General features: G+C 43.5%; 1 pseudogene; it reads right to left on the bottom strand.

Moving 5' to 3' along the window:
* LOC112227594 overlaps positions 1 to 12,425 on the bottom strand; it is a 150,122-nt pseudogene that overhangs the window by 43,169 nt on the left and 94,528 nt on the right.

Genomic DNA, 12,425 nt, shown 5'->3' on the forward strand with positions numbered 1-12,425 from the left:
AGTAAAAATAAAAACAAAGATAGATTGTCATCACCATAAGCCTGGGCCTCATTATTGGTGAATTGCTTTCAGCTAACTAACTCCTGATGATCATCAGCCTTTATGTTCTGCCTTGGGCCAGAGTCATCTTGTTACCCCGTAGGCTGAGAGAGAGAGGGAGAGGCAACTGGTAGCCATTTATGCTCAAAGAGAGAGCCCTTGAGCCAGATGTCGGTTGTCCCTGCTTACCTTTAGGCTTCAACAACATAGAAAATTGATGTCTTCACTTAAATAATCTTATCGTAAGACTATTCATTCATGTTAAAAGGTCATTTCAATTTAAGTCACGGGTTCATAAACTAAGCTAGGCATGTAAGGTAAGTAGAAGGAGGAGGAGGAGACCCCTCTGACCACTCTAACCCACAGCAGACTGACTCAGGTTGGAAATATGGAGAGATGGAAGGATGGCCTTCGCTCTAAACACCATAATTATCCAGGATCCTGCCTAGCATAAACCTTACCCAGGAACACCCAGAGGTGGTCCCTCCCTGACCGCTGAGGATTGTGGGATAGACCCTAGGGGTCCACACCTTACCCAGGCATTGACCTCCAAGGCTGCTGTTGAGAAGGGAAGGGCATGGCTGAAATGACCACAAGCTACCATCCTCAGATGCTGGTAACAAGTCAAGAATGAGTGGCTGGATGATTTTGCTAGACCTCCCAAATAATGTCTGTAAAGCCCTGTTGGTGGGATTTCATAGGTTTCTGTGGCTAAATAGAATGACCCACTGACTTGTATAGGGAAGCCCATTCTAGTGATTCTATTTCTATGGCCATGGCAGCAGCTGACACAATATTATATTCCCTGGCATGGTGGCAGGCATATAGGAAGAAGGACAGACAAACGGTTTGGGCTCAGTTGTACTGTCAACGTGGGCCAAAAGCTCTCTAAACCATGTCTCAAAATCTCTGTCATCAATTGAGAGCAGAGAGCAAACAAAAATATAAAAACATACATCAGCCAAGATCAGAGTGGGATTTAGAAACAAACATGGATATGCTCAGAAAAACATGCACGTGAAAACACATTGACTCACAAAACGCACTGTGAGACACACACACACACACACACACACACACATACACACTGACACACACAGAAGCAGTGTTTTGGTCCCTGGAGGCCCTATGTGATTTGGGACCGTGTGTAATCCTGTTACACCATTTTTGATCTCTTCCTCCGAATCCTACTTTCAAACAAACATCCTCTTCTCTCTCTTTGCCCTACTCTCAATGTTTCTAGGGAGATCATGCACTGCAAAGGGGAAGAGAGTGAGAAGAATGGGGACAAAAATAGGGGGAGAGAGAGGGAATGAAATAGGGAGAGAGAGAGAAATAGAAAGAGAGAGAGGAAGAATGAATGAATGAAAGTTTATAAAGAGAGAGAAAGAGAGTGAGAGACAGCGGTAGAGAATAAAAGAGCGAGAGGGTGTCTGAGTAATGGTAAGAAAGCGGATTATGGAGAGCGGAAACAGCAGATGGACAACATAGGGACTAGCTAGAGACCAACAGACAGTCTAACTGAGCGTGTGTGTGTGTCTGTGTGTGTGTGTGTGTGTTTCCGTAAGGAACATTTGGTGCCAGACAAGTGACCAGGAATATCTACATTTATCTGAAAACTGTACAGGTCATCCATATACAGTACCAGTCAAAAGTTTGGACACACCTACTCATTCAAGGGTTTTTCTTTATTTTCACTATTATATATTTGAGATACTTCAAAGTAGCCTACCTAGGCCTTGATGGCAGCTTTGCACACTCTTGGCATTCTCTCAACCAGCTTCACCTGGAATGATTTTCCAACAGTCTTGAAGTAGTTCCCAAATATGCGGAGCACTTTCTGTCTGCTTTTCCTTCAGTCTGCAGTCCGACTCATCCCAAACCATCTCAATTGGGTTGAGTAGGTGTGCCCAAACTTTTGACTGATACTGTATATTGGGCGCTTAACCCAGTAGAGGGTCCACCCACGCACCCAGCACCATCAATAAATGAGGGATGTTAGCCATGTCCTTAAAAACAGCCTATAAGGAAAACCAATGACGCATAAAGGAAAACTTTATAGCCTATTTGCATTGGTTTTTCCTTTCCTAAAACCATCATTGTCAACCCAGGGGTTAAAGCATAAAAAGAAAACTAATGATGAAACTTAAGTCAATCTTAAATCAACCTCCCCTTTCATACAAGGAAGTCATGACCATCATGCTTTTAGAGAAACAGGATACGTTTGTACATGTACTGTATAAAACTGTAAGTCTGACCAATTCCAGTCCCCTTAGGACTCAGAAGCTCAGTTCTGGTGACCTTTTAAAAAGGACATTCTACTCCAAAATAAGTGAAAATAAAATGAAGCTGACACCAACTAAAATAAAATGTCCACCTCCAGAAACGAGCCCCATAACATATCCAATTATTTTAACATATGGGACAATGCATGGTCTAAATCAGTGGTTCCCAAACTTTTTATAGTCCCTTACCCTTTCAAACATTCAACCTCCAGCTGTGTACCCCCTCTAGCACCAGAGTTAGCACACTCACAAATGTTGTTTTTTGCAATCATTGTAAGCCTATATGATACATTTATTGAACATAAGAATGAGTGTGAGTTTTTGTCACAACCCGGCTCATGGGAAGTCTTATATCATTTTCCACACACAGTCTGTGCCTGTATTTAGTTGTCATGCTAGTGAGGGCCCAGAATCCACTCTCACATTGGTACGTGGTTGCAAAGGGCATCAGTTTCTTAACAGCGCGATTTGCCAAGGCAGGTCACTCTGAGCGCAGCCCAATACAGAAATCTAGCAGTGACTTCTGATTAAATAAGATTTTCACAGAACCGCTTGTCGTAGTTTCGATGAGGCTCTCTTGTTCAGATATCGGTAAGTGGACTGGAGACAGGGCATTAAAGGGATAACTAATCCAGTTGTTTGTGTCCATTAATCCATTTCGGGAAAGTACTTGGGTTATTGCGCACCCAACTCATTCAGGTGCTTCGCTATATCACATTAGGCATTGTCCGTAAGCTTGAGTTCATTTGCACACAGAAAATCATGAAATTATGGGAAGACCTGTGTGTTGTTCTTGTTAATTCAGACAGAGAAGAGCTCCAACTTCTTAATCATAGCCTCAATTCTGTCCCGCACATTTAATATAGTTGCGGAGAGTCCCTGTAATGCTAGATTCAGATCATTCAGGCGAGAAAAAACATCACCCAGATAGGCCAGTCGTGTGAGAAACTCGTCATCATGTAAGCGGTCAGAAAGGTGAAAACTGTGGTCAGGAAAGAAAACTTTAAGCTCGTCTACCAATTTTTAAAAAATGTGTCACTACTTTGCCCCTTGTTAACCGGCGCACTTCTGTATGTTGTAAAAGTGTTACATGGTTGCTGCCCATATCATTGCATAGTGCAGAAAATCCATGAGAGTTCAGGGGCCTTGCTTTAACAAAGTTAGTGTCCAAAACATATTTCAAGCTGTCAGGCATTTCCCTTGGCAGCAAGAGCCTCTCGGTGGATGGTGCAGTGTTATGCGTTACGGCTCCCCTATGTCTCCCTGTCATGGCTTTTGCGCCATCAGTACAGATACCAAAATGAGCAGCAGCTACGTTTGGCTACATACGGACCGTTAGTGGAATTCCCGCGAGAGAGTAATGGTTGTGAGTGGATGTTAATTATTTGACTAGGCTACCTGTATTTGACATTGTGTTGTTATTTCGCTGAACACTAGATGGTTTAGTTAGATTTTTGGCAGTGAAACGAGGCTACTCAGGCTATAAAATGTACATAGGCTGCTGCTGAAGCATGGAGTTTGTCCATCTGCATTTACCCCATTGGACACAACACCTGATTGTTCTAATTGTATATTATTATTATTATTATTAATAATAATACTTTTATTATAAATACATCAATTATTATTATTCACTCAAAAATGTAAATGTTGGAGTTTATTAGAAAGTATGTCATTGCCCTTTTAAGAAGAACTCAGTGGCACCACTCCAGTTTGCATTTGAAAAACGAGGACACTTGCGTAATTGAAGGAGTAGAGAAATAAACATGGTAGCAATGGAAAAGACCCCCTTCTTTTTATTAAACAAAGAACAAAGATGCTTTCAAAATAAAAAAATGTCAAAACTGCTTTCAAAAGTGTTCTCCTGAGATTGCATTAAGAATTGTTGTGCATTGACTGCTTATTAGAATACATGTTTCCCTTCCTATGGCTCTCGCAACTTGAATATATATATATATATATATATATATATATACTATAGTATATATACTATATATATACTATATCATATTTCCCTTTCAACAGGCTATGCGATTTAAAACAATCCTCAGGCTTATTTTTTTTAAAATAAGCTAACGATGCTCTGATCCTCCAAATCATGCTTTCTGGTGTAGAAGCCTGTTTTGAATGATTTTATGTATTTATGTTTAGAAGGAGTAGGCTAATTAGGCTATATAATTTGGGCAATTTGATTTAATTTACTTTAGGGAAACTTAGCCCCTACCTAACCTTATGGACTCGCCGCCTTTGGTAAGCAACAATCATGCATGTAGACCATTCTTGATGCACACAGGAAACTGTTAAGCGTGAAAAACCCAGCAACGTTTCAGTTTTTGACACACTCAAACCGGTGCACCTGGCACCTACTACCATACCCCTTTCAAAGGCACTTAAATCTTTTGTCTTGAACATACACACTCTGGATGGCACATATACACAACCCCTTGGCTCAACTATCACAAGGCCTAAAAATCCTTCTTTAATAACTTTAATGTTTTGTACACTCAGTGTATTTCACAGAACAGACATGATTCTGTATTAGGCCATTTCACCAACCAGACCTCTCCCAAATCTATATGGCAGAAATCCGTCACAGTGATGGAGAACTTTAATCCGAATCGACCTCACGGTTCAGCTGTCGGAGATTTGAGCACAAAATGCATCAGGGCATTGCATTCGTAGACCTATACTAGGCTTAGGGATCCACTGTATGATAGTCTATTAATATTTTAAAACACTTATATCAAAAGGAAGAGAAGCTTAGGCCTAGCCCCAAAGAGAGGTAGAGATATGCCGACAGCATGCTACGACACCGACGTGCATTTCTTGATCCTTGTCAGATAGGCTAAAGCATCTGCTGTGCAGATATAGGCGTACAGAAGTGCATTTTCGGTCAGAATTTAACAGGCAATATTGCAGCAATTACCAAGAAATGCTAGTGCCTAATGTACCCAACAAACGACAGCAATAGGCTTACGATATTTATTTAACAGGCCTACTTATACCCTTAACTCTTAAACTACAATGAACAAAATGCAACATGTAAAATGTTGGTACCATGTTTCATTGAGCTCAAATAAAAGATCCACGAAATTGTACATAGACACAAATCTAATTTCTCTCAAATTGTGTGCACAAAGCTGTTTACATACAGTACCTGTTAGTGAGCATTTCTCCTTTGCCAAGATAATCTATCCAACTGAAAGGTGTGGCATATCAAGAAGCTGATTAAACAGCACAATCATTACACAGGTGCACATTTTGCTGAGGACAATAAAATTGCACTCTAAAATGTGCAGTTTTGTCACACAACGCCACAGGTGTCTCAGGTTTTGAGGGAGTGTGCAATTGGCATGCTGACTGCAAGAATGTCCGCCAGAGCTATTGCCAGATAATTTAATGTTAATTTCTCTAACATAAACCACCACTAATGATGTTTTAGAGAATTTGGCAGTATATAAAACTGGCCTCACAACCGCAGACATTAAAAGTCAATATATATAAAAAATAAAATTAAAAAAGAGTTCTTAACAGGGTGTTTTTTTTTTACCCTCGCAGGTGTCGTCTCCTTCAGACATGAGGATGGTGTTGTGTAGGCGAGCGGTTTGCTGATGTCAACTTTGTGAACAGGGTGCCCCAAGGTGGTGGTGGGGTTATGGTATGGGCAGGCATAGACTGTGTATGACTGCGTGTTCCAGTATGCACCAATATCCAGCAACTTCGCACAGCCATTGAAGAGGAGTGGGACAACATTCCACAGGCCACAATCAACAGCCTGACCAACTCTATGCGAAGGAGATGTGTTCCGCTGCACGAGGCAAATGATGGTCACTCCAGATACTGAATCCATAAATTGGGGCCTAATGATTTTATTTCAATTGACTGATTTCCTTACATGAACTGTAACTCAGTAAAATCGTTGAAATTGTTGCGTGTTGCATTTATATTTTTGGTCAGCATATATACAAAGGATACAATTAGAGACATTGAACTTAATTTCGGCAACAAAAATGTCTCTACAGAATTAAACAAAATACATTTGAATATTTAATGAACTTATTTAGATTAATAAATATGAATGTGATAATAACAATGATATTCAATATTATCAATTATTATGAATCTGAAAAGATAAATATGTTCCAAAGTTTCATACTTGCCTGCAATTGGCTGTGCCAACGATCATCTACTACGATATTAAACCATGTCCATATGGAGGACATTCCCCTTGTAGGCTTTTCACGATAGGCATATTAAACTTACATTTTACTAAGGTGTCCATCTTCTCAAATCAACAGTAGCCTAGGCCAATGCTCCTCTCTCGCCCTCTCCCTCTCCCTCTCAGCAGCAGGCACATACATCTAAGGCAACACGCGAAGAGTGACAAAATGGTGCGGAAGTGCTAAATTGGGATGTATGATATAGGCAGCCATGGACAATTTGGCAGAATACAACTGAATTTAATTGGCTTTTAATTTATTTTAATTCTGCCAAAAGCCGGCCACACCAGGAAACCCTGGTGTGTCTGTTCCGCACCTATACATACAACAAGGTCTGTCTGGAACATGCCAGACACACAGACAGACATGTCCTTCTGTCTTCCATTATCTTATCAACATTTACATTGACATATCTCACAGAAGGCAGCAAAACTAATGTGGAGAGAATGACTGGAGAAGAGGAAAGCCCCAAAAATTGTTAAAGACTCCAGTCACCCAAGTCATAGACTGTTTTCTCTGCTAATGCACGGCAAGTGGTACAGGAGCACCAAGTCTAGGACCAACACGCACCTTAAACTTCTTAAGGCTAAGCCCCTTTTTCTTAATTTCCACCTGAATGACATGCCTGAAGTAAACTGCCTGTTGCTCAGGCCCGGAAGCCAGGATATGCATATAACTGGTACCATTGGAAGGAAAACAATTTGAAGTTTGTAGAAATGTTAAGATAATGTAGGAGAATATAACACAATAGATATGGTCGGAGAAAATACAAAGAAAAATCAACCAGAAATGTTGTTTTTGAGAGACCATCCTCTTAGAATGCCAATAATATGGTCATATTGAAAATTAGCTCCCTGGATGCAATTCCTAAGGCTTCGACATGGTGTCAGCATTCTATGTTCAAGGTTTCAGGCTTGTAACTTCAAAAACAAATAAGAAATATCCAGGGAGTACAGGGACATTCAGAAATTTGTGTTTGCGCGCGCCATGAAGACAGGACGCACCTGCTAACATTGGTTTCCTGTTGAACATACTTCTGTCCGTAAGTACATTACATTTTATGGTATCTGAGGAGTAGATAGAAACGGATTTTGACTTGTTAATCGTTATTTGTGAATGTATGAATCCTGTGCCGGTGGAAAAATATTTTGATGCGGGGCGCCGTCCTCAAACAATTGCATGGCATGTTTTTTCGCTGTAATAGGTACTGTAAATCGGACAGTGCCATTAGATTATCAAGAATTTAAGCTTTCAACCGATTTTAAGACACTTATATGTACATAAATGTTTAAATTAATATCCATAATTTGAATTATTGAATTGAATTGCCCTCCGGTATCATCGGAAGTTGTCCAGCTAGCGGGACGCTTAGCTCTACCACCAAACCATAAGACTGCTGAACAGTTATTCTAATGGCCACAGGATTATTTACATTGACAACCCCCTCTCCCTCCATTGTTTTTTTTTACATGCTGCCACTCACTGTTTATTATCTATGCATAGTCACTTCACCCCTACCTACATGTAGAAATTACCTCGACTAGCCTGTACCCCCACACATTGACTCGGTACCGGTACCCCCTGTATATAGCCTCATTATCGCTATTTTATTGTGTTACTTTTTATAATTTTTTACTTTAGTTTATTTGGTAAATATTCTCTTAATTCTTCCTTGAACTGCACTGTTGACTAAGGGCTTATAAGTAAGCATTTCACGGTAAGGTCTACACGTTGTATTCGGCGCAGGTGACAAATTAAGTTTGATTTGAGTGTGTGTGTGTGTGTGTATGTAAGAAAGCGGTACTCTGGGGGGGTTACATATATACAATATGTATTTTGAGCTGTACATAATATATATTTTATACATCATTTTTTTATCCATCTACGGATACAGAATGTCGGGACAAACAAACAAAAAAGATTATTTCCAACCAACCTGCAGATGGTGGGTCGGATAGTTGAGCCAAACCTCTCGTAGGTCCTGTAAAAGGGAAGAGCGGAGGAGATGAGGAGAGATGGAGAGCGAGGGAGGGTGAAGGAGAGACGTGGGGGGCGGGATTATTGAGTGAATGTGCTTTCAGGACCCCCCACACCTCCATGGAGGGAGATAAAATAACAGTAAGGCTGTGTCATAAATGGCACTCTATTAAAGTAGTGCACTATATAGAGAATAGGGTGCTATTTGAGATGCACACTGAATGAGTCAGCAGCATGTCGTTCTGAGCACAGAGATCTCCTCATCAACCATCACAACACACCAGGTCCTGAGGCAAAGCCATCACCACACACACACATATATAAATGCACACAAAACAGACACACACACACTTGAAAGCTCCCATCACCCCACACTGACAGACACTGGCCTGTGTAGACAGATATGCATTTGTGCTGTACGTTCCTCCCGTTGAATCACATAGTCACACTGTTTTTTTTATCCACACAACAGGAGTAACTTTGATGGATAACGGCAGGATAACGCTGTGGTAACGCAGCAGAGACGGCCCGGTTGCTATGGAGACAGGTCGCCAAGACACAGTTTGGTGCTGGTTTCATACTGGGTGAGTCATTCCTGAGATAGAGCGAGAGAGAGCGACACACAACACAGGGCCGGCAAGTCTGTCATTGGGGCGTTTAAGGGTTTTTTAAAGGGATAAATAGATAAACCTTTAAAGATGCTACACCTTTGGTTGGCCGCAATGAGCACACACACCTCAACTACTCTCCAACGCTACTGCCTTCATGGTAAGGCACTGAGGTGATGAAAAATTCATGAAAGTGCTCAATATGTTCAAGCAAATGCTTTCATTCGTTTTCACATCTCTTCAAAGGTAAAAAAGGCACTAAGTACATAGCACGTACTGAGTCAACATCGTATTGAGTGAAAAATCCACAGCCGTGGTGAGATGGTAGATGGCATCACTCAAGAGTCAACACCACTAGCTATAGCTACCCTCAGAACAGCCTCATTTTGTCAGGGCATGGACTCTACAAGATGTTGAAAGGGTTCCACAGGGATGCTGGCCCATGTTGACTCAAATTCTTCCTACAGTTGTGTCAAATTGGCTGGATGTCCTTTGGTAGTGGAACATTCTTGATACACACTGGCAACTGTTGAGCCTGAAAAACCCAGTAGCTTTGCAGTTCTTGACACAAACCGGTTTGCCTGGCACCTACGACCTTACCCCGTTCAAAGGCAATTCAATATTTTGTCTCGCCCATTCACCCTCTGAATGGCACAATTACACAATCCATTGTCTTGAGAGTAAGAGGGACCGGACAGGCACCGTGTTATGCGGTGGAGCGCACGGTGTCCCCGGTGCGGGTGCATAGCCCGGTGCGGTACATTCCAGCTCCTCGTATCGGCTGGACTAGAGTGGGCATCGAGCCAGGTGACATGAAGCCGGCCCTACGCATCTGGTCTCCAGTGCGTCTCCTCAGGCTGGCGTACATGCCACCAGCCTTACGCATGGTGTCCCCGGTTCGCCAGCACAGCCCATAGTCTCCCGTCTGGCCTGAGCCGCCAGAGTCACCCGTCTGTCCTGAGCCGCCAGAGTCTCCCGTCTGTCCTGAGCCGCCAGAGTCTCCCGTCTGTCCTGAGCCGCCAGAGTCTCCCGTCTGTCCTGAGCCGCCAGAGTCTCCCGTCTGTCCTGAGCTGCCAGAGTCTCCCTTCTGTCCAGAGCCGCCAGAGTCTCCAGTCTGTCCAGAGCCGCCAGTCTGTCCTGAGCCGCCAGAGCCGCCAGTCAGCCAGGAGCCGCCAGAGCCGCCAGCAAGCCAGGGGCCGCCAGAGCCGTCAGACAGCCAGGGGCCGCCAGAGCAGTCAGCCAGCCAGGAGCCGCCAGAGCCTCCAGCTAGCCAGGAGCCGCCAGAGCCGTCAGACAGCCAGGGGCCGCCAGAGCCGTCAGCCAGCCAGGAGCCGCCAGAGCCGTCCTTCACTCCGGCACTGCCAGAGTCTCCCACGTGTCCGGTGCTGCCGGAGTCTCCCATCCATTCAGGACCCATGGCTAGGGTCCCCAGTCGAAGGTCGGCGGCGAGGGTCGCTGCTCGTAAGAGGCCACGGAGGCCACAATGAGGCAGAGAAAAACTGTGGTGAGGTGGGGTCCACGTCCCGCGCCAGAGCCGCCACCGCGGACAGACGCCCACCCAGACCCTCCCCTATAGGCTCAGGTTTTGCGGCCGGAGTCCGCACCTTTGGGGTGGGGTACTGTCACATTCTGACCTTAGTTCCTTTGTTTTGTCTTTGTTTTAGTATGGTCAGGGCGTGAATTGGGTGGACAGTCTACGTGTGTTTTTCTATGTTGAGGTTTTGAGTTCGGCCTAGTATGGTTCAGAGGCAGCTGTCAATCGTTGTCCCTGATTGAGAATCATACTTAGGTAGCCTGGGTTTCACCTTTTGTTTGTGGGTGTTTGTTTCCGTGTGAGTGTTTGGGCAACATGGTACTGTTTCGGTTTTCATTTTGTTCACATCTTTAATGTTTTGTATTTCAGTGTTCAGTTCATTTCAATTAAATATCATCATGAACACTTACCACGCTGCGCTTTGGTCCGATCCTTCTTACACCTCTGAATGTCGTTACACATATTGACCAGAAACACTAATGTTTCAATTACAGACTGCATCCCTAAGACAAACCAGACAACAGGTTTAAATGATTACGCCCACATCAAGTGGGGATTTAACAATAAATGTTTTCCTGAGCGAGGTGTAATTGCAAGGGACAAATCATCAATACTACCACACTATGTACAGGTGAATCACTGCAATTTGCTAGGATGGTGCAGGATCATTCTCTTCTTGAGTCCCTCCCTCCCGATCCTCCATCCCTCACTCCATTTCTCTCTCTCCCTCCCTCTCTGTCTCTCCATATTTCTCTCTGTGTCACTCTCCATCGCTCTCTGTCTGTCTCCCTCCATCCCTCCATCTTCCCATCTCTCTTAAAAATGAAATGCCATGCAAACGCACAACTATTTGAATCACAATGATGACTTTTTCTCATAATGAGAGTATAAATGAAAACAGGCTGCTGAATAACCAGTAACATATTGAAGAAGTCAGAGGCTTCAATGAGTGCTGCTCTCTCTAACCCTCTGAGAGAATCAATCTTCCACAACCCACTCAGACCAAGGCTCAGCACAGCCCTGGCACTGCATGGTAGTGTTGTCACGATACCAGAATTTTGACATTGATACCAATACCAGGTTTAGTATCATGATACAGGAAAAATCTGGTGGGACGTGAGTTGGCAACCGGAAGATTGTTGGTATCACATTGTAGATGCCAGTGCCTGCTGTTGTATAAAGAACTTGCACAAAAACTGCTGGCTGGCTACTGCTAGCAAGCCCAGAAAAACACGAAGCAGTCTAAATACAGTGGCAAGAAAATGTATGTGTGTCACGCCCTGACCTTAGACGGCCTTTTTATTTCTCTATTTGGTTAGGTCAGGGTGTGATTAGGGTAGGCATTCTAGGGTTTTCGGTTTCTATGTTGGTGTGTTTGATTCCCAGCTGTCTGTCGTTGTCTCTTATTGGGAATCAGATATATGTTGTCAGTTTCCTTTTGGGTTTTGTGGGATCTTGTCTATGTTTGTTGCTTTATTGCATGACTAGCTTTTTCAAATAAAGAGAGAAGGTACGCCTACCATGCTGCACCTTGGTCCGGTCATTTATCATCTGACGACGAGTGTAACAGATGATCCCACCACCAACGGACCAAGCACCGTGCCCCGGAGTGGAGGACATCATGGACATGGGAGGAGGTAATGGCAGGGCATGAGAGCCTGCCATGGATACAGGTGGGAGCAGCGAGGGAGGAACGGCGATGAGACCAAGAGTCAAGGCAACGACGGAAGCCCGAGAGGAAGCCCCAAAATGATTTTTTTGG

The sequence above is a fragment of the Oncorhynchus tshawytscha genome, linkage group LG29, assembly GCF_018296145.1.
Source record: "Oncorhynchus tshawytscha isolate Ot180627B linkage group LG29, Otsh_v2.0, whole genome shotgun sequence".
Lineage (NCBI taxonomy): Eukaryota > Metazoa > Chordata > Actinopteri > Salmoniformes > Salmonidae > Oncorhynchus > Oncorhynchus tshawytscha.